Source organism: Pteropus alecto, unplaced genomic scaffold, assembly GCF_000325575.1.
Source record: "Pteropus alecto unplaced genomic scaffold, ASM32557v1 scaffold195, whole genome shotgun sequence".
NCBI lineage: Eukaryota > Metazoa > Chordata > Mammalia > Chiroptera > Pteropodidae > Pteropus > Pteropus alecto.
Window position 1 is genome coordinate 6842446 of NW_006438073.1, and position 21497 is coordinate 6863942.

A 21497-nucleotide genomic window follows, 5' to 3' on the forward strand; every position below is an offset into this window, starting at 1 on the left:
AGTGTAGACCGTTACATCCCGCTCGCTGATAGATGAATAAAACATGTCGCCTCCCTGTTGGTGGCAGTAGGCTTACCCGGACTTCGACTGGGAACGAAGGGCTGGGCAGACTCCACACGGAGCAGGCCCCAAGCGCAGAGGAGCCTGGGGTGTGAGTTGTGGAAGCAGCTGAGGGTGGAGGACGCAGGTGTGGGAGGTGGTGAGGGCCGGGGTGGCGAGGGGTCAGGAATCCCAGGGGTCAGAAATAGGTGTCCAGTGGTGCCTGTTACCTGTACAGGTGAACCTGAGCCCAAGTGAGTGGAGGCCTCAGGCCCAGGGGCACATGCAGGAAATAACTACTGGAAAGTAAAGACCTTTGGTTTTGCGTGTCATCAAGTATGGGAGGGGCAGAAGAGAGACATTCTTAAAGAGGCTTATAGGTGTCACCAGACGAGTTTCACTCTTCATTATCAAGGATCTTCTGGCTTGAGCCACAAAATTAAGGAAGAATTATGTGCCGACCTTCATGATTGGATCTCAGGAATGTCATAGAGGTCGTGAGACCCTGACTAACCCTTTCTGAGTTCCTGACTGATGTCCTTGAACTCCAAACATTCTGCTGGCGGCTATTCTAAAGCCACCTTTAACTCGTTCTTAATCATTTATGTTAATTATGGGTTTGCATGATCAAAGAGCAAGTTCAACGGGGGCAGGGGCGTGAGGGTATGTGGCATCCGAGTTAGGAGCAGTCCCGATACAGGGGAGGGCCTGTGCATCCCCAATTTCATCTCCTGGCCATGGGCAGCCGGGCCAGAGAATCGGGACCATGAAGGTCATATCGTAAATGCTGGTTACGCTCCTGTGTCACAGGCTAAGTATTCACGCGGCTGAAAGACAATGCATGTACCACAATGCATGTACTGCTCTGCGAAACCAAGTTCCTCAAAAATTCAGCAGCCTCTTCTTCACCGCTCGGTGAAAAAAAATGCCACTTAATTAAGTCACTTGGTTGTTACTTTACGGCATGATGGTTCCTGCGGTTGCAGGTGGTGAGTCTGTTCTATCATGTGGGCTGCTGCAGGTGAAGGGGGCACGTTTATTGTTTTCCTGGGTCTTATTTTTATTACTTTTTTTTTTTTTTGGTCTAACATCCATGTAAAAGAGGGCTTTTCAAAGAAAAAAAAAGAGAGAGATAAAAGTCTTTCCTTTCAAAATAAAGAAGCCCAGAACTTTTATTCTATATATTTAGTTAAGAAAATATAGAATTTAATGTCATTAAATGACATTTAATTTACCTTAATGTCAAGCCACGATCCCAGTAAACAGAGCTACAAGAATAAGCAAGCTAGAAGTAACGCCCCGCACCCCACCATCATTTGCTGGAGAAATAGCCATACTTCAGATGTAAAGGAAGGCAAAGTGAAATTTGCTTGGAATTTCTATCTATAATAATTTCATTATTAAAGTTATTAATTTTTTTACGAATGATATAAAACATACTTATGTGTTAATAGGGAAAACCATTGAAATCTTGAGAATAATCATATTTTCAACTGAATAAGTCACCTAGATAGCCTCCAAAACTTTAAACAAAGAAAATAAATTAATACAAATAAACAGCCATTAATTAGACCAGTGTGACTCATGCAGTGTTTGGAGCTCTGGCGGCAATGCTTTGCACATCCAGCCAGCAAAAGGTTTTAAAAACTATGCTAGCCTTAAAATTAACTGTTTTATAAAAAAGAATAAATTTCAAATATTAATATCCCGCATTAATATTTAAATATTCATTTAAAAACCCATTTTTAAAATAGCTCAGTTAAGGATTTTTTACAACATATCTCATTTGTATGACAGACTCTTGCCCACAGTGGATCATATATAATTTCTAAAATGAAAACCGTGAAACTCTCAAGCACACCTGATGCATTTTTATGAGTTCATGCTTCAGAATGAATCACATTTGGTAGGACCTCTGAATGACCCATGAACTACAGTGGTCATTTTTGTCGTAGCATCTGTCCGGTTTATCCGTGGTCAAAGTGTTGTTTCCTTTACACATTAACTTATTCGCCAGACAAATATGTACTGCATACCTATAACGAGGTGGACGTTGTCTTGACACGGGGGTCAGCTGTAAACAAAACAGCCGACATCCTTTGTGTATGAGGTGTAGGCACGTGGAAGCGCGTTACAGGATGTATTGGAAGGTGATGATCGCCAAAAGATCAACCAGGGAAGGGGAAGATCGCGCAGGGCTGGAGAGGTGAGGAGTCCTGGCATAACGACAGGGATGCGGGACCCCCCCCACCGCCCCCCCGAGAAGGCGACGTCTTTGCGGAAGGCTGTGAGGGAGTCCACCAGAGGGCGCTCCATGAGACGGGCCGTCTCAGAGGGACCAGGGACAGAGAGGAGGGTCTGGTATGTCCCGTGAAGGCCGTGAAGGCCCGTGTCCCTGGAGGGGTGAGTTAGGGGGAGAGTGACAGGTGTGTCAGCAGGTCGCGGGGCAGAGCCTTCGGGTCCGGTCAGCTGTTGTATGGACTTGGCTTTCACTGAGTGAGAAGCGGGGGACAGTGATGGGTTTGAGCAGAGAAATAATACCCTCTCTCTCGCCGCGGCGTTGAGAAGATTGTAGAGGAGCCAGGGCAGGAGGAGAGAGGCGAGAGCTGCTGGGCCAGGTGGGAACGGGCAGGTGGGGAGACGCGCCTGCTCCCGGGACGTGTGGATGGTCCGGGGGTGAGGAACAGAGCTCGGTACATCTGCTCCTGTCCGTGACCTGCCAAACTGCAGCCGTTCCCGGTGTTGGTGGCCTGCCCCGCATGTTTAGACTCGGGTCCAGCTGTGCACCAGGATCTTGTGTCCGACAGAAATCCAGGAACATTTCAGCCCCGTTTGTGGCAGTCGCCCGGAGCCCATCACCTCAGCGGGTGCGTGTCCTCGCTTCTGCTCTGGGCAGAGTTCTAATCTCCTCCCTGTCTCTAACCCCTTCGCTCTGAATGGCTTCAACAACTGAATTCGCTAGCCGGGTTTTGACCTTCTGTGTCCACAGAGCATCCGGCCAGGCTCAGCGGGCCCTCACCTGGGCCAGGTAGGTAGGGACTAAACTTTGCTTCTGGAGGCCAGGGCTAGGGCTGCTGGAGGCTGGCTCTGGAGTTGAGAAAACCAGAGAGGAAAGCCAGCCAAATGCAGCTGCCAAATCCAAAGAGCTGGGCTGAAAAATGGGAGTCAAGGCTTCAGGCCACGAAGCTAGGAAGGCGACACGGTCAGGAAGTAGCAGCCAGGGACAGAAGGAAGTGGGCAGCTCGGGAGGAATGTCTACGAATCCAGCCGGGGTGCCGGACACTGGCTGATACTGGCCGCTGGCTCCCCAGCGCACGGGCGGGTCAGACAGCCTCAGAGCTTGTCCCCACCCTGCACGTCAGACTTTGTGACCGAATTTATCGTCTCGTTGTACCTGATCCTGAGGCTTAGGTTTAGGGCGCAGAGTGCCCATCCGAATTTTTCAGGTCTATTTTGGTACAAGAGGCAGATCCCCAACTCCAACTGCCTAAAGCAAGAAAAAACGATGTATTGACTAAAAAACTAATACGTGCAGGAACGACGCGGCTTCAGGCCCGCTGAGTCCAGAGGCACAAACGATGCCGTCATCCAGGTACGTTTTTCTTGGCACCACCTTGTCCTCTAGTAGCTTAGCAGCCTCGTCACAAAGAAAATTTCTCTTTCTCAGCAGTTGAAGCCAAAATTTAGAATGCCTCTCACGAGCCTGGTTTAGGTCACGCGCCCACGCCAGACTCAGTTACTGGGGCCAAGGGACGTAAACTAAGTTCACGGCCAGGCGAGGAGCCCGTACTTCCTTGCTGTTCGAATGTTTGCCGTCGCACGAACATCCACGAATTCACTCCCGGCAAAGCACAGAGATGGGGCGAACGAGCCGCGAAAGAAGCCACAGCGCTTCCGTCGGTGGTCGGCGTGACGGCCGCTTTCTCGGCGTATGTCACCCCGTCATGTCACCCGTTTCAGGGCTGCCGGGAGCGTGTCGATGGTGAAGTGAGTTGTCTGTGGGAAGAACGAGATCCCCCAAGACTCCCGATTGTCTGTCTCACCTACAATCGCGAAGCATCCGGCCCCACCGCAAGGCCGCCACGGCATGGCTGCAGGCGAGGTGTAACCTGTCACAAACACGGCCTAGAGTTCCTACGATCGTGTCTATGATTCCCAAATCTGTCTTCCTGCCAGAAGATCCTGCGGCTCTTCGGATCCTCCTGCTTCCTGGGCTCACATCCGGTGGTTGCATCACGGGCTCCTCAAACACACTCATCTAGCGCCAAATTCCTCATCCTGCCCTTTGCCTTCACCTCTCCTGGCCCTACGACCCTCCCCCGCCCCACCCCACCACCACACAGCTGATCTTCGCACTTCTCCGTTTGGGTTGGAAGCACCCCTTCTGCCCAGTCACCCAAGCCTTGCGTCTGTGAGTCAACCTAAGCGTCCGCCTCTTCCACGGTCCCCGTTTCTATCCACTGCCCTGGGTTCCTGCCTTTCGCCTAGTGCCCTGCCTATCAGGCCTATCCCTGAGCCAGAAAGATCCCTCTCAGCTGAGAGCATGATCGCGTACTCCCTACTGAAAGCGGCCAACTCTCTTGTTAGTCCTTGGTCCCGGAATCCCCTTCCTTCTTCCGTGGATGTGATGAACCCCGGCCTGTCCTCCGTCCGGACTCAGGGCCAGCACCCCTCACCTGCGAAGCCTTCTCTGGCCCCACCCCGTCCGATGCTGTGTCTCCGGCGGGCCCCTTCTCTCCAGCCTCTGCAGCACGTTAGTGATGGTGATCCATCTCCGTGCCCAGCCGGGGACGTTGTCGACGACACTGTTTCTTCTGAAGGTGTGACTCACATGGCTGGGCCGGATGCTAAATGTGTGTGTCAGGCATGGAGGCAGAGGAGGAGACTGGGCCCGAAGTGGACAGCGGCACCGGAACCGATCACTTGGCCGTGGGCCTGCCAGACTCAGCATCATCGCGGAGCGGACTACCACACTGGGCCCTGTTTCTCTCGTCTAATTAGGGCGCTTTGATGAGAAGTCCCTCCGAGAGCTAACCTCCTACGTTTATAGAGCCGCATTAGCTTAATGACACCAGTTTGCTGCAATAAAATGAAGACATCTAGGGAAGTGTTGGCTAAAATTCAGATTGGGGGGAAGATGTAGTTATGGAAAGAAAGGCAGGCTTTCTATAATAAACTGCTTAGAAAAACGGTCGAGATCCTTGTTTGGGCAGGTGAAGCTTAGGTGGGGGAATTTAAAGTATGAAAGATCACATTTGTTTAAGGAATGTAGTTTTCAATGGCTAATTCTATGTAACAAAAGATTCTCCAAGACGTGATTATATCAGTTATTAAAAGATGCTCATGCCTTGGCTGTGCAAATATCAAAGCTTGGAATTGCTAACGTCTCGTTACGTGATGCCGGCAATTATGAAGTGCCAATAAAGGTAAAGCTCTCGCGTGTCGTGAATACACTGTGTGGAAATTTCAGCTCAAAATAATACGAACGTAGCACCATAAAATAAAACAGAAATATTCGGAATTAACATTTAAACATATACACATCAGCGTATATGTGCATCTATAGATATTTATATGTATAAATAGTTACGTATGTATATATATGTGTGTGTGTGTGTGTGTGCGCGTGTGTATACATACGCACATATTTTTATGTACCTTAAATAATTTTTACTGACTTTGAAATTTACCAGTCTCAGGAGTGTGTTCAATATTAGAGAACTCTATTCAGGCCTGCATATTTTCAGCATTTTTATTTTCTTACTATATTTCATTGCAGTTTTACTATGTCAGTTATATCATGAGTAGAAATTACATACCTTTAAAGCACTATTTCTACCTAGATAGTAATTCTCTTGGGGAAAAGGTTCTTGTCTTAGACATCTGTGCCAACCCATAGAGACTCGTGAGATCTCTTGCCAAGAGTATCTGGAGCTCAGTACATTGTAATTTACTGAATTGTCAGAAAATGAATAAACACAAAAGAAACGTACTAGCGGACTGGTAATTTGGAGCACTAGGTGGTAAAAGCAGGAGCAGGTAATGTATTACAGCGGTTAAAACCCGGGACGCCACCGTCAGGCTTGGTTTCACGTCCCGGCTCCGCCATCTACAAGCGAAATAACTGGGCAAATTGCTTTCTCTCAGTAAAGCTCGGTTTTCTTATCTGTGAAACAAATGAGTGTCTCTGAAGGTAAAATGAGATCATGCGCAGCGAAATTTTCGGCACACGGCAAACTCTGATTCCTTTTAGCTATTTTTACAAAAAAGTCATCCTCACAAAATATTAAATTAATGAAATCATATACGCCTCTTTCTTGTTACGCACTGGCATTTTCGCTGAAAGATGTAATTCTAGGAACTGCTTCAGTAAGAATGGGACGATTCGACGTCCCGATGGGGTCTGTTGCAGAGTGGGACGTGGCCTACGATGGTTGGAGGGAAGGGCTCGTGCTGATCAGCACGCTTTCTGGACATGGGAGGATTTCAAGGCAGGTAAGTCGCGTGGAGCGTCTTTTCGCTTGGATTCGAATGCGTTGGGAGTTCGAGACGGAGCTCTGGGAAGAAGGAAGCCATGGTCAACGTCATAGGTGTAGCGAAGCAGCTGGGCCACACACATTCAGGAACGAGTGAAGAGAAGGCGGTTTGTGAAGCAGCATCTTTGTAAATAGTTATCTCTGGTTGCTCGTTCTCTAGAGAGTGGCAGACAGCGGAAATACTGAGCTGTAATTGGGAAGTCTGTCGGGGGTGCGGGGTACGAAGCTGGAAGTGGGGTGGGGTGGGGCGGGCGGAGCAGACACGGACACAGCCAGTTGCATCCGTGATGAGGCTCGATGCCTGTGGAGAGCCAAGGGAGACCGTCGAGGCGCGGGCGTGATGTGAGCACAGTCGCCTTTAGTATCTCCCTAAGACTGTCATGGGTGATGATGAGTAGGAAAGACTGGTGGCAGAGAGACCAGAAACTAAATTATTCAGGCCTTGGGCGAGAGGCAAGGAACACCTGTACTAGGGTACGGCCGGGAAAAGGAGCGCGAGGAAGGCCTCCTAGTGATGCGTTGGGAGGTGGAATCCATAGAAACGAGCAGGCAGTGACAGGTGTGGGTTCAGATAAGCCCCCCACAGGGTTGGCAGAAGGAAGAGAAGGAACGCACGCCCACGGCCCCTGCTTTCGGTCATCTTCTGAAGCAGAAAGCAAAGGCATCTGCTGAGAACAAGGAGGCAAAGGTGGGCCAGAGGGCCTGAGGTGGGGGGGAAGGTTTGGGTGGCAGAAGGAACGCATCAGAGCACGTAGCGAAAATGCCGGGCCGCCGGGATTCGCAGAAGCACATGGCTTCCCCTGCTGCCTGGGTTTAGGAGGGAAGCAAGCTGTTGGCTGGGTCGATGGAGCTTTGGGGATTTGCAGAGAATGCCAGGGAAGGACATGGCCCCACCAAGCAGGTGTTCAGCGTTCGTCGGGTGCTACGAAAAAGGAGTTTGCCGGGGATATTGGACCAGAAAATGACGATCTGGAAACAGGTAAATGATCGTATTTCCTGAGACATCCCTTATGCAGGAAAGCCTTGTGTGACCACGAGTAGGTCCAGTGCCACCTTACACCCCAATGGCTTCCCTTCACAGCATTTCGTTCAGTTATCTCGGTCACTCATGACTATTTGTGTGACGTCCACTTCCCTGCTGACATGCCATTGTGTCCTAAGTGCCGAGGCATAGTAGCTGCTCAATAAATCAACAGGACTTGATACATATTTTAGCTGAGGGGATGACATATTTTTAAATATGCTGTTGCTTGACGGCCTCATGTAAAGTTCTGTGAATTGCTTTACTTGGGAAGAGGATAATAAATTACAGACGGTACTTTGTTTCGTACCTCAGTTTTTTTCTGGCTCATAAGGGTCCGGAGTCTGTATAATTACATCAAACTTGTAAGAACGTTACGCGGTGATTTGATATGCAAATAAATGTATCAAAAGCTAGTTTCCGAGTAACTTAAACCTAGCTCCGTAATTATCGTGCTTATACTTGACCTTCTTTATGGTTCTTTCACCCCTTATTACACCTGTTGTTATACCCGGTATTTGAAACTGGTGAGCTCGGAATTGGTGCACGATGTGTTTTATTATAGAAATGAATATTTGCCTGAAGGTCAGATGCTTCCAATTCAAATTTCGAAATGAAGAAGCAGATATTTGCTAGAGTACAGTGGTAGCAGTCCTATTACTAAAAGTGAAAAAAAAAAAGGAAAAATCCTTTTCAGATGTGGGTAGTCTGTGATGTATCTGATTTCTGAATTCTTACACTAGCATCTTCTACTAAAATCTAAGTATATTATTAAAAGTTAAACTGTTTCCTAGCTTGTCTATATAATTCCATACAGTTTAGTTTAATCCATATGAAACCGATGTCACATCAATTACGTTTAGTCTTTTGAGCAATGCATTTCTGTAGAATGCTGGCAAACTTGTTCTTCGTAATGACCTTTTCTTTTACATCCTAAAATGTTACTTTTCTTAATGATACAAAAATGTCCTTCGATAACGGGTCTGTCAAGTAAAACCAATCATAAGTTAAAATCGAAATGGAATATGAATACATATTTTGCACAATAAATTATAGTGTCGATACTGAAAATTATTCTGTGTTTCTTCCCCTTAAAGACTGGATATTAGTCACGAATATCGCTGAATATCACCATGTTATGAAGCCAAATAAATTGGGGACCTAGCACGGTTCGGGATTATGTAAACATGTGACTCACCTTCACGAAGTAGCATAGACTGTCCGAAATTAAACCTTCCCATATATACTTTAGCCTGCAAATTATTTCATGAAATTGTAATGAGGTTGTTATATAATCCACCTCACTAAGAATATTGTCAAAACAGAAGAACTCTGCATCTGTCTTTCTCGCTGAAATATTGTGAGGATTAACGAGACATTTGTAGTTAGATTGTGCAATTGTTCCAGGAAATTCAAAGCGAGAACAAGATAGCACTTTCTTTTGAAAAGCATATGTTTTACTGTCAAACCAAACTTAAAGCAGTTGGAATGATACACATTTCTGAGTTAACTTCCTGCTTTCTTGGACACGTCAAATTATTGATGTTCCAGTGTGACAATTCTAATAACGAAGAAACCAAGTAGGTGGAGAAAGATTGTTACCCAACTTTCAATCAAATGATTAAACATGAGAATCCAGTATTCTAAGAAAAGAAAGCCACGAGTCCATGTTGCATGTAAAAGAAGACTTAGAAATAAATCGATGGACCGAAGTCTCACCCACCTATATCTCACCCCCTAATTTGAAGCCAGATACTAATAGAGGTAGATTTACTCCCTGAAATAATATTTGATCTACTTCCATCTTAAGAACTTCAAAGCAGCGCTGTTTATTACTTACAGATGCTATTCAGATACTCAAGACAGAACACCAGAGTCAGCCATGCTCGCTCTCCTTTCTCTTAGTGACCACCGTGGCTGTTTACTGTCTCCCTCTACGTCTCCCCATCTCCCTCGCTACTATCTCTCGCCTCGAATTCTGTGGCTGACCCTCACTTGTCGCCCCCCGTTCTCTCTTGCCACCTCCCCTCATTCCGTATCCCCTAGGAACAAACGTGAGCTTCGAATGGCAGCCAGGCCACGTCAGTCCATCGCCGTAACTTTCCCGGCTCTTCACCGGCAGCCTGCTCGCCTCCAGCTCACCACGTGGTGTCCATGCTGATGACCTTTCAGGTCCTTGGAACTGTTGGCCACCTCGTATTGCGGGGCCGGGGTCTCTGCGTGGACTGGCTGGCCCCTTCCCACCGCTTAGAGCTCAGTTTAAGCGTCACCCCCCCGACGGTCCTTCTCGACCTCTCTCTAAGGCTGGTGATCGCCAGCTCTCCCCCCACTTTATGATCTATGTCAGTTGCAATTTATCGCGGTAAACGCTGTGAATGAAGCAAGGAAATGTCCCTATAGATAGCTTACCACAAATTGCCATGTTTGTCTGCCTGTTTGTTTCGTGTCTCGCCCGGAGAATGGAAGCTCTCTGAGGGCAGGGGGCTTGCCCGTATTGGCTCACAGACCCCAGCACCATGTTTGCGTGCAGCATTATCGAATGAATGAGAAAATGAATGAATGAAAAGTGCCAATAGACTGCATACACTAGAGGCGTATGTGCCTGACATATTTACATAGAACTGGCTGGGTGTCAGGTTTGACAGTAGCCATTTAAACTAGGTTTTTAAACCCTACATGCAGCCATGCCAGGCAGACAGTTCCTTCTTCGGTGAGTTAAAGCTTTAGTGAGGTGGCCTTGGTTTTCCCCTCTCATCAGGAAAGAAGAGAAGCGGGAGCAGATGATCACCGATCTCTCCCAGCTCCGAGACCCTCGGGCGTTTTGAAGCTACCCTTCGGGACGTGTGCAGCGGCCACCTCTCTCAAACGTGCCTCAAAAAGCCGCGTGTGGCTAAGGCGTCCCCTTCCGAATGAGGAAATGGGTGCCATGCGGTGGAGAGTCCGGGTACAGCAGCGCTGTCCCAGGGCTGGGGACGGGGGAGGTGAGCACGAGTCCCTCCGGAGCATCTTGCAGCTGAGGGGAGGGAGCCTCCACGGCTCACCCGGTCCCTGTCATCTGATGCGGCAGGAATCTCAGATGCCGACAAGGAAACCAGCGGCTTTGCTTTGTAGCAATCCGACACGACCGTGTTTATACAGCTTCAGAGCCCTTGGCTTCTTCTCACTTAATCTCACCCCTAGCCACTTCCTCGCCCGAGGAGAACCATGCCAAAGATACACCAGAGGAAGAGAACACTTCTCGTTAGCTGTCTGTTCCGAACAAGTTTGTAAATAACCTCGGGGCGTCCAGTAGTGTCTTTTCACAGCCCTTTGTCTCCTGAAAGTTGTTGAGAGACCTAAATTAAAGTCGCCTATCATTAATCTTTGCTCTGCACACTGTAAATCAAAGGAATGAAATACGTCTCGCCGCAATTCAGGTCCCAAACGGGGAAAAAAAATCACAACATAAAACAAAATTTAATACCGGCATTGCCCCTGTCACCTGAGCCATATATTCTTGACCGAAGTAATCAACAGGAAGGCGTGCGTGGGCTGTAAGTCAACAATTGTTTTAAAGACTATGGGTTTTGTAAACACATCCCATTTTTCGTATCTCCATACTTAAAAACGAATTTAGGTAAAGAGCTGGGCATCGTTTTCATGTGGTTCTAAAAACTGATAGTTCTGACCCAGTTTCCACAACTATTTCGCAATTTCGCTCTGTACTGACGGTTTCCCGAACACAGATTGAGGTTGTGAAGACTGAATTTTCTTCACTGTCACTGAGCGTTCTCGGCGAGGGCTCGTTATTTGCAAGTTGCACTTGACACGACTTTTACAGAGTTAAGGTGGGTAAATAAAGCATCGGACGAGAAATAGCGCCAGCAGGATTCCATCGGGGGCCCTGGTCCTGATTTGCAGAGCCTTGTGTCATCTTCCCTATCTGGGCTGCAGTTCTGCCCTTTACAAAATATGGATTATGGGCCCTATTGTCAATCTGTGTAACCTAGGAAGTCACTCATTATAGATGAAGAGCCAGCAATGATCAGAGGCACCTGCCTCTCACACACACAGCAGGGGAGTGAAGGTCTGCGAGCCAGTGTTTACGGAACTCCCCAAACGCCTTGGGAGGGAGCCAGTGTCCGAGCCCACAGAACTGAGACACAGCGAAACAGGGAAACACTAAAGGGTGGCCGCCTCGCATTTCCTGGCAGTCACCTTTCCTGGCGTTTCAGGTTCATGGTCAGCTGCGCGGCCCCCTCCACAATCGTACCCCGAGCCTCAGAGGTCCACGCAGACGGGGTCCACATTTTGCTAGGAAACGTGGGTCAAAAGAGAAACAACCTGTTTCCCAAGTAAATCTCAGCGGATCAGGTGTTTAACGTTACCAAAACCACAGATGATTGTTTTTCATACAAATATCCCTAAAGAGCCCGGCGTTCATCAGGGCAGGGAGGAAGGGCCTCATTCCCCCGCATGGCCCCGGGTCTCCGACCTCCGCTGCAGGGGACCTGCTCTCTATTTATTCGTGCTACCTCTCTCTTTCTTTTCCTGCGTCTTTGTCTGCACCGTGACCAAAGGCCACACCCTTTTCTTGAGACACGTCTATATTTCTCTCGCCGTGTGGCCACGTGTGGTCGCGAGGGCTCTGACCCCCGTGTGGGGACAGGTCAGGACGGCAGAGGGCAGAACACTGCATTCCAGCTGTATCATAGGTTGTAGGACTTTGGAGAGTTCCCCATTTTCAAGACCCAGGTTTCCACTTAGAGACTCGTCTATGAGGCGAGATGGGGTTAGGGGATCTCCGAAGATCGTTTCTACCTCTGCAGTGGTTCCTTGTGAAATAACGTGCGTCCTCAACCTCTTATAGCCCCGCGGAGGGGCGAAGCTCCTTGCGGCCGACCGTCCTTCACCCCCTGACTCGTGCGCGTAGATGTCTTGAAAGCTCGCCCATGGCCATCCAGCCGAGTTTGCTCTACTTTCCTCGTGGAGTTTCTTTCTTTCAGTTGGCCGTTTATCACTGTCCAATCCTTCATAGTCCACTGTGATCCAAATGAGCTCCGCTGCTTCTGTGAATACCGGTGTGGGGTCACATATCCTCGCGACCGCGTGGACCCGGCGTTATCTCCGTTATAAGTCACGAGCTGAGCAGATCGTTTCATTCCATCCCCGGCACTTAGCAGAATATCGGGCGTATCCATCGACCCGGCATCATCCTCTCTGTGAAACTCTCAGAGGGAAAGATGAGAGCCTGGGTTTAAGGCCAACTGTACCTCCTAGAGATTCTAGATGGTGATTGTACGGAGAGCCAGAACTCTGTCTCCCCAATATCTGCCACAGTTTTAAGGGTCTATCTCTAACGCCCCCATGAAAACGATGCGCTCTGATACGTGAGATTCCTGAAATCGCAATTGCTGCTCTCGCGACTTTTAAAATTTAAATGCTCGATGCAGCTTTTAAAATTCAAATGCTTGTTACGGCTTTTAGGGATCCCAAGCGTTTATTAACAGATGGCAGCTTTTTATAAATCAGATTCTGTGATGTTTCGTGAAGAAGCTGTGACCTCAAGAGTAAGAAATACGTGGGACGCGTCCTCTAGTACGGAGAAAGTTATTGAACCTATAACGCTGGCAGAGGAGAAAGTCTAGGACATAGGCACCTTGGCATTGTTCCGATATGGTAAAATGACGGTAATGATGGTGCCTGTGATGGGTTACAAATAGGACTTGGCTGAAACGTGGAATAAATCATGGTGCAGCCCCAGACCTGGCATAAGCACTGACCAGAGAGGCCATGCCTCTCTCTGGCCTCAGTCCTTCGCTATAAAATTAGCAAAAGGGGATCTCTCCTGACTAGTCCACATTGCTGACTTGATACCCAAATGAGAGAATCGATGTGGAAATTCTTTGCAAGTGTGATGCGTTATTCCACCGAATGAAAGGCGCCCCTTTCCCACCCCCATTTCCTGAAAGCCCTTTTGTTGTGACTGCAGCCTCTGTTTGTAGGAATTGCTCTCAGGGGTCCTCGCTCACTCCCAATCATTATACCGAATAGCAGGTTGATGATTGCTGCTATGGCTTTGTAGCAAGCCCAGCGATTCTTTTATTTGAAATTTTATGTCACTTTTTCTTTAAAGTCGTTCCCTTTCCTTCTCGATAGTCCCTTCTCAGTTCTTCCTTCCCAAAATAGATATCCCACCATTGCTTATTTTTCTCAGGTGTTACTCAGCACGTTTATGATGTAATAAGACATTTTTTCAATAGAGACTAATAAAGTTTTAGAAGCTCGTCAGTGACCATGTTTTGCATAAAACAGCAAGAACGACGCGTGTGCGTGCACACACACACACAAAGACACATCTTTTGAAGAACAGGACAGTAACTGCAGGAGTTCCATTGTTTAGGCGGAGGGGGTTAAATGGACAGTTTCATAGTCAGGAGACACTTGGAGATTTCATAAAGAAAGAAAAAAGGAAATAATCCCCAAAGCTACAAATTTACTCAGGTTATTTAAATATTCCCTAACGATTATTTTTTAATGTATCTTTCGATCAGTTATCTTTTTTCTTTTTCATTTAAGTTATTGGGGTGACATCGGTTAATAAAATCGTATAGGTTTCAGGTATATAATTCAGTAACACGTCACATGTATGTTGCATTGTGTGTCCGCCACTCAAAGCACATCTCCTTCTGTCACCTGATATTTGACCCCTTTACTCCCATCGCCCCCCTCCCCCCTTCCTTCTGGTAACCACTAAAGTTATCCTTTTTTCATCCGAAATTTTAGAAGAAAGCTTTGGAGAAGAATTTATTGCAAGTAACATCATAATTATAAAATAGTTAAGAACTATAAAATAGTTTAAATTTTAAATCCAGGCCCTATAGACTTAGCAAAGCTAAAAGCTAAAGAAAAAGTTGCGTACATATGATGGAGCTCACACAAGTATTTCAGCTCCAATGTAACTGTGAATGCAGGGTGGGGTGCCACCAGATGGCCCCTCTATAACGAACGTAAGTGCTGCAGACGTATAATTAAGAGAAAGCCATGTTCTCTTTCGAAATTCCAAAAGAGAGTATGTTGATAATGCATTTTTAATCACAAGAATTCAAAATGTAATGCCAAAGTAAATTCTGAAAAATATGGCTATATATCAATGATATTTCGCTTTAAGAAAACCAAAATACAAAATTTTTAGACTTGAAAATTCGCGTTACTGTTATCACAAACAAATTCTTTGCTTTTATTTTCCTCATAGAATTTTTTTTTTAATTGCGAGCTCACCTACTTCATTTAAAATGATTCATTTTGTAACCAATTTTCTTCTGGAATGCGGGCTATACCCATTATACACCACTGAAAATACCCCACGGAGAGTTTTACTAAATAAAAATATTAGTTGTTACGTAGAACCTTCTGCCTTTTCCTCATTTTCTGTGAACTTTCTTCCCACTCCCTTCTGTAATAATGACGCCAATAGTAACTAGCCTATGCGAGGCCGAGGATGTTTCTAAGAGCTTTGTGTTTACGCCTCACAAGAAGAGCCTTATGATGTAGCTGGCATTATTATCTCTTTTTTATGGAGATAAAACTGAGTCACAGAGAGATGGAGTTGCTCGCTCACCGTATTGGTTAGTCACGAGTGGACTTGAACCTGGCGACCGCCTCCAGTGTCCACGTTCTGAGTCATTCCTCCCATTGAGGGCTCAGTACCGATGGCCATTTTGCCATGGCTCGCTGTGACCGAGTCTTGCAGAAAGAAGTGAGCTCACTGGTCCTCAGGGTTTGTCTGAAAACTTAGAGGAGCTGTGCAGATGTAGGGGGATTCCAAGGGTGTCACTGCAGCAGCCCCGGCTCACTCTGATGAGTCCCCTGCCCTCTTGTCTGGAGCGTGCTTCAGTCCATGTGGATGAAGACGCTCAAGATACACATTTGGGGGCCATGGGCCAACAGATGGTAACTCAAGCTGTGGGAGGGACCCAGCCCCCTTCATGTAAACTGCTACTGTGATCCAAGCTTAATTATCTTAGTAACAATTAAAACATGATACTGTAAATGTGAATATACCCTGACGTATGAAAAATTAATAGCATGTATTACAACGAGCTACATTTAAAACGTCTTAAAATACAAGTGGTATTGAAATAAGCATTAGAGAACTACAGAAGAAAATCATCTGCTCTTTGCTAAAATTCATTCATACAGGATATCTGTTCTTTATGTCTTGTTATACTTTAAATGCAGTAAAGTGTTTACAGAGCATAAAGCACTCTGCTCCCTTTTCATGTTTTACTTCGGCTTTTCCATTTATTTTTTGCTCTCTGGACCACCTTTCACTGAAGACAAGTTTGCTGACATACAGCTCAATTATCCTTTTTCTCTCAGTTACTCAAGTCTGCTCTACAAGTTTTGTATATTAAAAATCTGTTTTGTTCAGCTTATCCTTATTAATCACTTCAACGTTTTTTATTGATTTTGCTCTGTCTTAGGAACAGGTGGCCCCAAAACAAATAATTTAATTCCAATAAAATCTTTTGGCCTTTCCTCCCTCCTTCCTTTTTTCTTCTCTCCCCTTCCTTCCTTTGTTCCTTCGTTCCTTCGTTCGTTCGTTCGTTCGTTCGTTCGTTCCTTCCTTCCTTCCTTCCTTCCTTCCTTCCAGAAATAATACTAAAGTTCTGCCATGCTGCATGCTGTGCTGTGGGGACAGAGTGCATCCACACGCAGTGAGAACAGACTGTATGTGTGACGTGCATGCAGAGTGAGACAGGAGGCCAGAGAGAGCTAGGTCCCTGAGCCAGGATCTGAAGCATGGCGCTGTCCAGGAGGGCCATGGCTGTGCAGGGAAGGCTGAGCAGAGAGAAAACATGAAGATGGCAAATGGCAAGGGTGTGCCTGAGAAACCCTGAAACCAAGAGGCGTTCAGAAATTCACTGTAGCGAGAAATGGCAGCAGGAGGAACAAGATTGGAAGGAGTGTGAAAGGCACTGTTTAACATTTAACATTTAAATTTTATTTGAAGGTTTAAAAGAGCCATTAGAGATTTTTTCCAACAGAGGAGGAAAACAGTTTTGTGTTTTAACGAAAGAACTTCGGGAACAGTTCTAAGGCTGAACAAAGCTGAATCGTGCTGGAAGGTTGGAAGGGTCCGCTCACCAGGACAGAATAAAACAGATGTGTCGTGGATGGAGAAGGGTTTGAGAGATACTTTTAAGTGGAGTCGACAGGACGTTATAAATGATGACAGCCAAGGGATGAGGACGGTGGTCGGAGACACCTCAGGTGTCCAGGTCGGGTGATGCGGTAGATGGTGCCGGCCATGACGATCGTAATCGACGGAGGAAGGAGAGCAGATTGTGCACAAAGGTAACTCAGCTTTACAGGTGTTGAGATTGGCCGGTGGTGAGGCATCCAGATTAAGATATCAGGTTAAGAAAATTTAAAAAGTACTGCAAGTCTAGAGGCGAGAGAGAGCTTGAAGCCAGGTGTATAGGTGTTGAAACGACCGATGTCTGAGCTTCCTGACCACAGCCTGGCACTTCGACGACAAGCGTTTACTTCTCACACCTCGGGTGTGGGACGTCACGGATCCCGGTGCTGGCAGATTCGGTGGCTGGCGAGGACCCTCCTTTTGGTTTTCAGATGCCCACCCTCTGGCCGTGTCCTCACATGGTGCAGAGCAAAGTGAGGAGGTAGCGATTTCTTGTGTCTCCTCACGTAAGGCACTGATTCCATTCCGGAGGGCTCCACCCTCGTGACATAATCACCTCAAAGCCCCGTCTCCCAGCACCATCACACTGAACATTAGGGCTTCGCTACACGGGTTTCTGGGGACGCAAACATTCTAACAGTCGGCATGTGCCATGTGGGCGTCAGTTGCAACCACAGGCAATGAAGAGCTGGCTTCTTGGAAATAGACGGTCGATGAGATAAGAAGACCAAGGATGGGTCCTGAGGATGGCCAAATGTCAAATTTAGAAAAAAAGTGTAAGATCAATTCATATAAACTGAGAAGCAGCAGCCGAGGAGGTGGGTGAACATGAAGATGCTTTTTCTCAGACATGGGAAAAACTGTGTCAAGATATAAGTATTAAATGCCTCAGGAAAGTAAAAGTATGATAGAAACAGCAAAAATACTCCTGTTTAACAAAACCCAGTAAAAATCAATTATTCATGTTGAAATAAAGTCATCGACTTTAAAATTTGGACCAAGGCAAATATGTCTGCTTTCATTTCTATTATTTAACATGATTTTTGAGACTAATATAATATGACAAGAAAATACAATGTGTGACATAAAGAATGAAAAGAAGAAAATTATTTTATTATATGATTACATCATATAATAACAACAAAAACCCCAAGTGTTTAATTAAATACTATTTATTACAGGTATCAAAAGAATTTTGGTAAAATGGATGGATATAAAATAAACATACCAAACAAAAGTTCTTTTTTTTATATCAATAACTAGTTGGAAATAAAAATGAGAAAAAAATCACACACACACAAAAAAAGTTTTATAGTTCCTAAGAAAACTATAGTAAGAAAATTACAAGACTTCGGTAAAGAAAATTATAAAATGTGTTAAATAAACATAAATGTAATGAGATTTGGATTACGAGATTGTTATATGAATATTTAAAAAATTGATATAGCTAAAGATACCTTAAGTATAGATTAAAGGTGAAGGATAGACCCAGAAAATATATATTTGTAAACATTTAACAAACAAATAGTATCACTAAAATACAAATAGCACCTTCAAATTGACAATAAAAAAATAAATAGCATAAACAGAAATAGACAAAAGAAATTAAACAAGTAATAAACAAATGTAAATTACATCTAACAGTTATTCCTTGAAACAAAACTTAAGGAAACATCAATTTAATATGCCGATAAGATATATTTTCTGTCATTAATGCTGCAAAATTTTTTAAAATCTAGTAATAGCCAGTCCTGGCCGTGGCTGGGCTGATTTTTACCTGATAATTTCGGTTTGGCCATTGAAATACTAACACTCGGTTAATAAACATCTGCCACTCTGACCCCCTTTGTCGCCCTTCTTTGACTGGCCAGGTTAACGCATGTCACCTGAATGTTCTTGAATGTTTCTGCTTTGCTTATCATTAAATATTCAGACTATTATCCCTGGGCAAGGGTATTGCAAAATGGGCATTTGCTTATACTGTAGGCGGGAATATAAATTGCTGACACTTTTCGAAAAGTGATGTGACTATGTCCATTATTTTTTTAACACTCCAGTCACACTTTATCCTTTAATCCTTTAAAAATAAAAGCACTCACATGTAATGATATATTTTTATGATAAACAGCATAGTTTAACTACCTAAAAACAATAAACAACATGAATTTATCAATTAGAAAATGGCTAAATGAATTATAGTCTGTTTCTACAATGGAATTTTTGAAAGAATAAATTATTTTTCTATGTATTGACCTGGAAAGATCTGCATAGTGAGTTATTTAAACGTTAAGACAACAACATGTAGAGTGATGTGTGCTTCTGTTTAGAAGAATACCAGTTTCGTTTTAGAAAAATCATTTCTCCCCTCTCCTCTCTCTCTCCTCTCTCTTTCACACACACACACACACACACACACACACACACACAAACACACACACACACACACAATGTCATAAAACTATGTGATGTGAGGATTAAAATGTATGGATAACTACATTCCCGTTTTGGGGGGGAATGGGTGCATAAAGAGTATGCATGGTATTAAACTTCTCTTCATGCAACTCTGAATCTTTAGGTTTTTAATAAGCATGTTATTTCTGTCCTAGAAAAATAAAGTAGAAAAACAAGACAAGAGGAATCAAGAGAGTGTCATTCTCTAGAGTTGAAGCAATATGTTGATTATAATAGAGCAGCGGTCCCCAACCTCTTTGGCACCAAGGACGGGTGCGCCCCCGTGAGCATCCGATGCCTGACGATCTGAGGCGGAGCTGAGGCGGTGATGCTGGCGCTGGGGAGCGGCCACAAACACAGATGATGCTTTGCTCGCTCGCCCCACCGCTCACCTCCTGCTGTGCGGCCCGGTTCCTGACAGGCCATGGACTGGAACCGGTCCGCGGCCTGGGGGTTGGGGACCCCTATATAGAGCATGACAAATTAAACATGAGTTATATTAATTGGTAGGGGAAAAAAAGTAATAAAAATGTAGATAATACAATGGTTTGTTCTACTAACCAGTGCATTGCTCGCTCGCCCCACCGCTCACCTCCTGCTGTGTGGCCCGGTTCCTGACAGGCCATGGACTGGAACCGGTCCGCGGCCTGGGGGTTGGGGACCCCTATATAGAGCATGACAAATTAAACATGAGTTATATTAATTGGTAGGGGAAAAAAAGTAATAAAAATGTAGATAATACAATGGTTTGTTCTACTAACCAGTTCCCTCGAGAACATAGATTTTTTAACATTTTAAACTCCCCGGATAAACGTATATGAGTTCTCCAATCCATAAATTGCACGTAATTGCATAGGTTTTATGAACCCCTGTTCACAAGTCTGATTAATTTTTAAATGAAAAGCAATTGAAGATAACTTTAAAACAAATATTCCTTGATTTTGCCCTGTTTTCTCATTGTTTTGGTAATAACCTATATTTAGCAACACCTGATTTCTTAAGAAGAGCATGTTTATTTCACTATTAAAGACTGAAAATGAATTCAACCCAGCCCTACTACCGTAAGACTTTTTTACTCTCTCCTTGAATTTTCCACTTGGACCAAATGAGACTGCTTGCAATTTCTTAAGCACAGTCCAAGCCCTGTGATCTCTTGATGGCCGTTGCCTCCGCTTAAAATATCCTTCTCACTACTCATTTCCCCCACCGTCTCGTTGCTTTCTGTGTAAATTCTACCCATTCTTCTAGTTCCAGTCCCAATGCCACTTATGGAATTAAATCTTCCTCTGGTCCAACATCTGGAATGCATCTTGCTATCTTTGTGACCCCACAGCGTTTTGTGTTTCTGTCCATCGTATTCCATAGTACTGGTATATAATGTTATGGTTAATTGTATGGATGTCTTATCTACTAGCCTATTAAGTCCTTGAAGGTAGAACTGGTATCTTAATCATTTTAAATCTGCCATAGCTTCTCGTGCAGGCTCCTGCACATTGGTCCCCATAAATGTCAAATTGAATTGATTTTGAGCTAACTTCGGGGAAAAATCTGAAGCAAAATGGCTTTTCTGGCTTTGGATTTTTATAATGCAAGTTCGCTGCTTCTGTATTCTTCTGTATAAATGTGTCTCAGTCAATATACACAAGTAGTCCATACTTCTTATCTCCAGCTTTCAAATTGTATCCTACTTTAGGTGATTCTACTAAATGATATATATTTAATTAAAGAAAAGTGAATGTTAGTTTTTCTTATTATGTTTATCAAATAGTCCCCTTTTACATATGGTGCTAATAAAATTGCTTTTAAATTGTTCGATATACTTTCATGACTAGACATTTGATGTTTTAACATAATTTTATGTTACATCATTTTTTTATTGAAGTGAGTATTTTTTAGTTTATTCTATTGGAATAAATAAAATGAGCATCGAGGAATTCTAAAGATAGTTTAATGCAGCTTTAATGTCACTTATATGTTTTCTATTTAACAGTAAAAGAAAGTTTACTTAAATAATATAAATTAACAGCTATTAAGATCTCACCCCCCTGAATCAGGCCTAGTTTTTTTAGCAAAGCAGTTGAGATCCAATTGTTTTCTTGCCTTACATTAAGAAAACATTTCAATTAGATGCGACCATGAATTAGGGGGGAAATAATAATACCATGGTTATCTACATTTACTTGTTTGCTTGTTTGTTTAGAATCTCTGAGCATATGTATATAGGAATATTTTTTCATTTTAGAAAAATCCTGTGACATACAAAAGG

The 21497-nt window shown here is 44.7% G+C and overlaps 1 protein-coding gene across 2 annotated transcripts in view; it reads left to right on the top strand.

Annotated features, from left to right (window-relative positions):
- The window catches only part of PACRG (parkin coregulated), a 432512-nt gene that overhangs the window by 152137 nt on the left and 258878 nt on the right, over positions 1–21497 (top strand). The gene's annotated exons all lie outside the window — the stretch shown is intronic.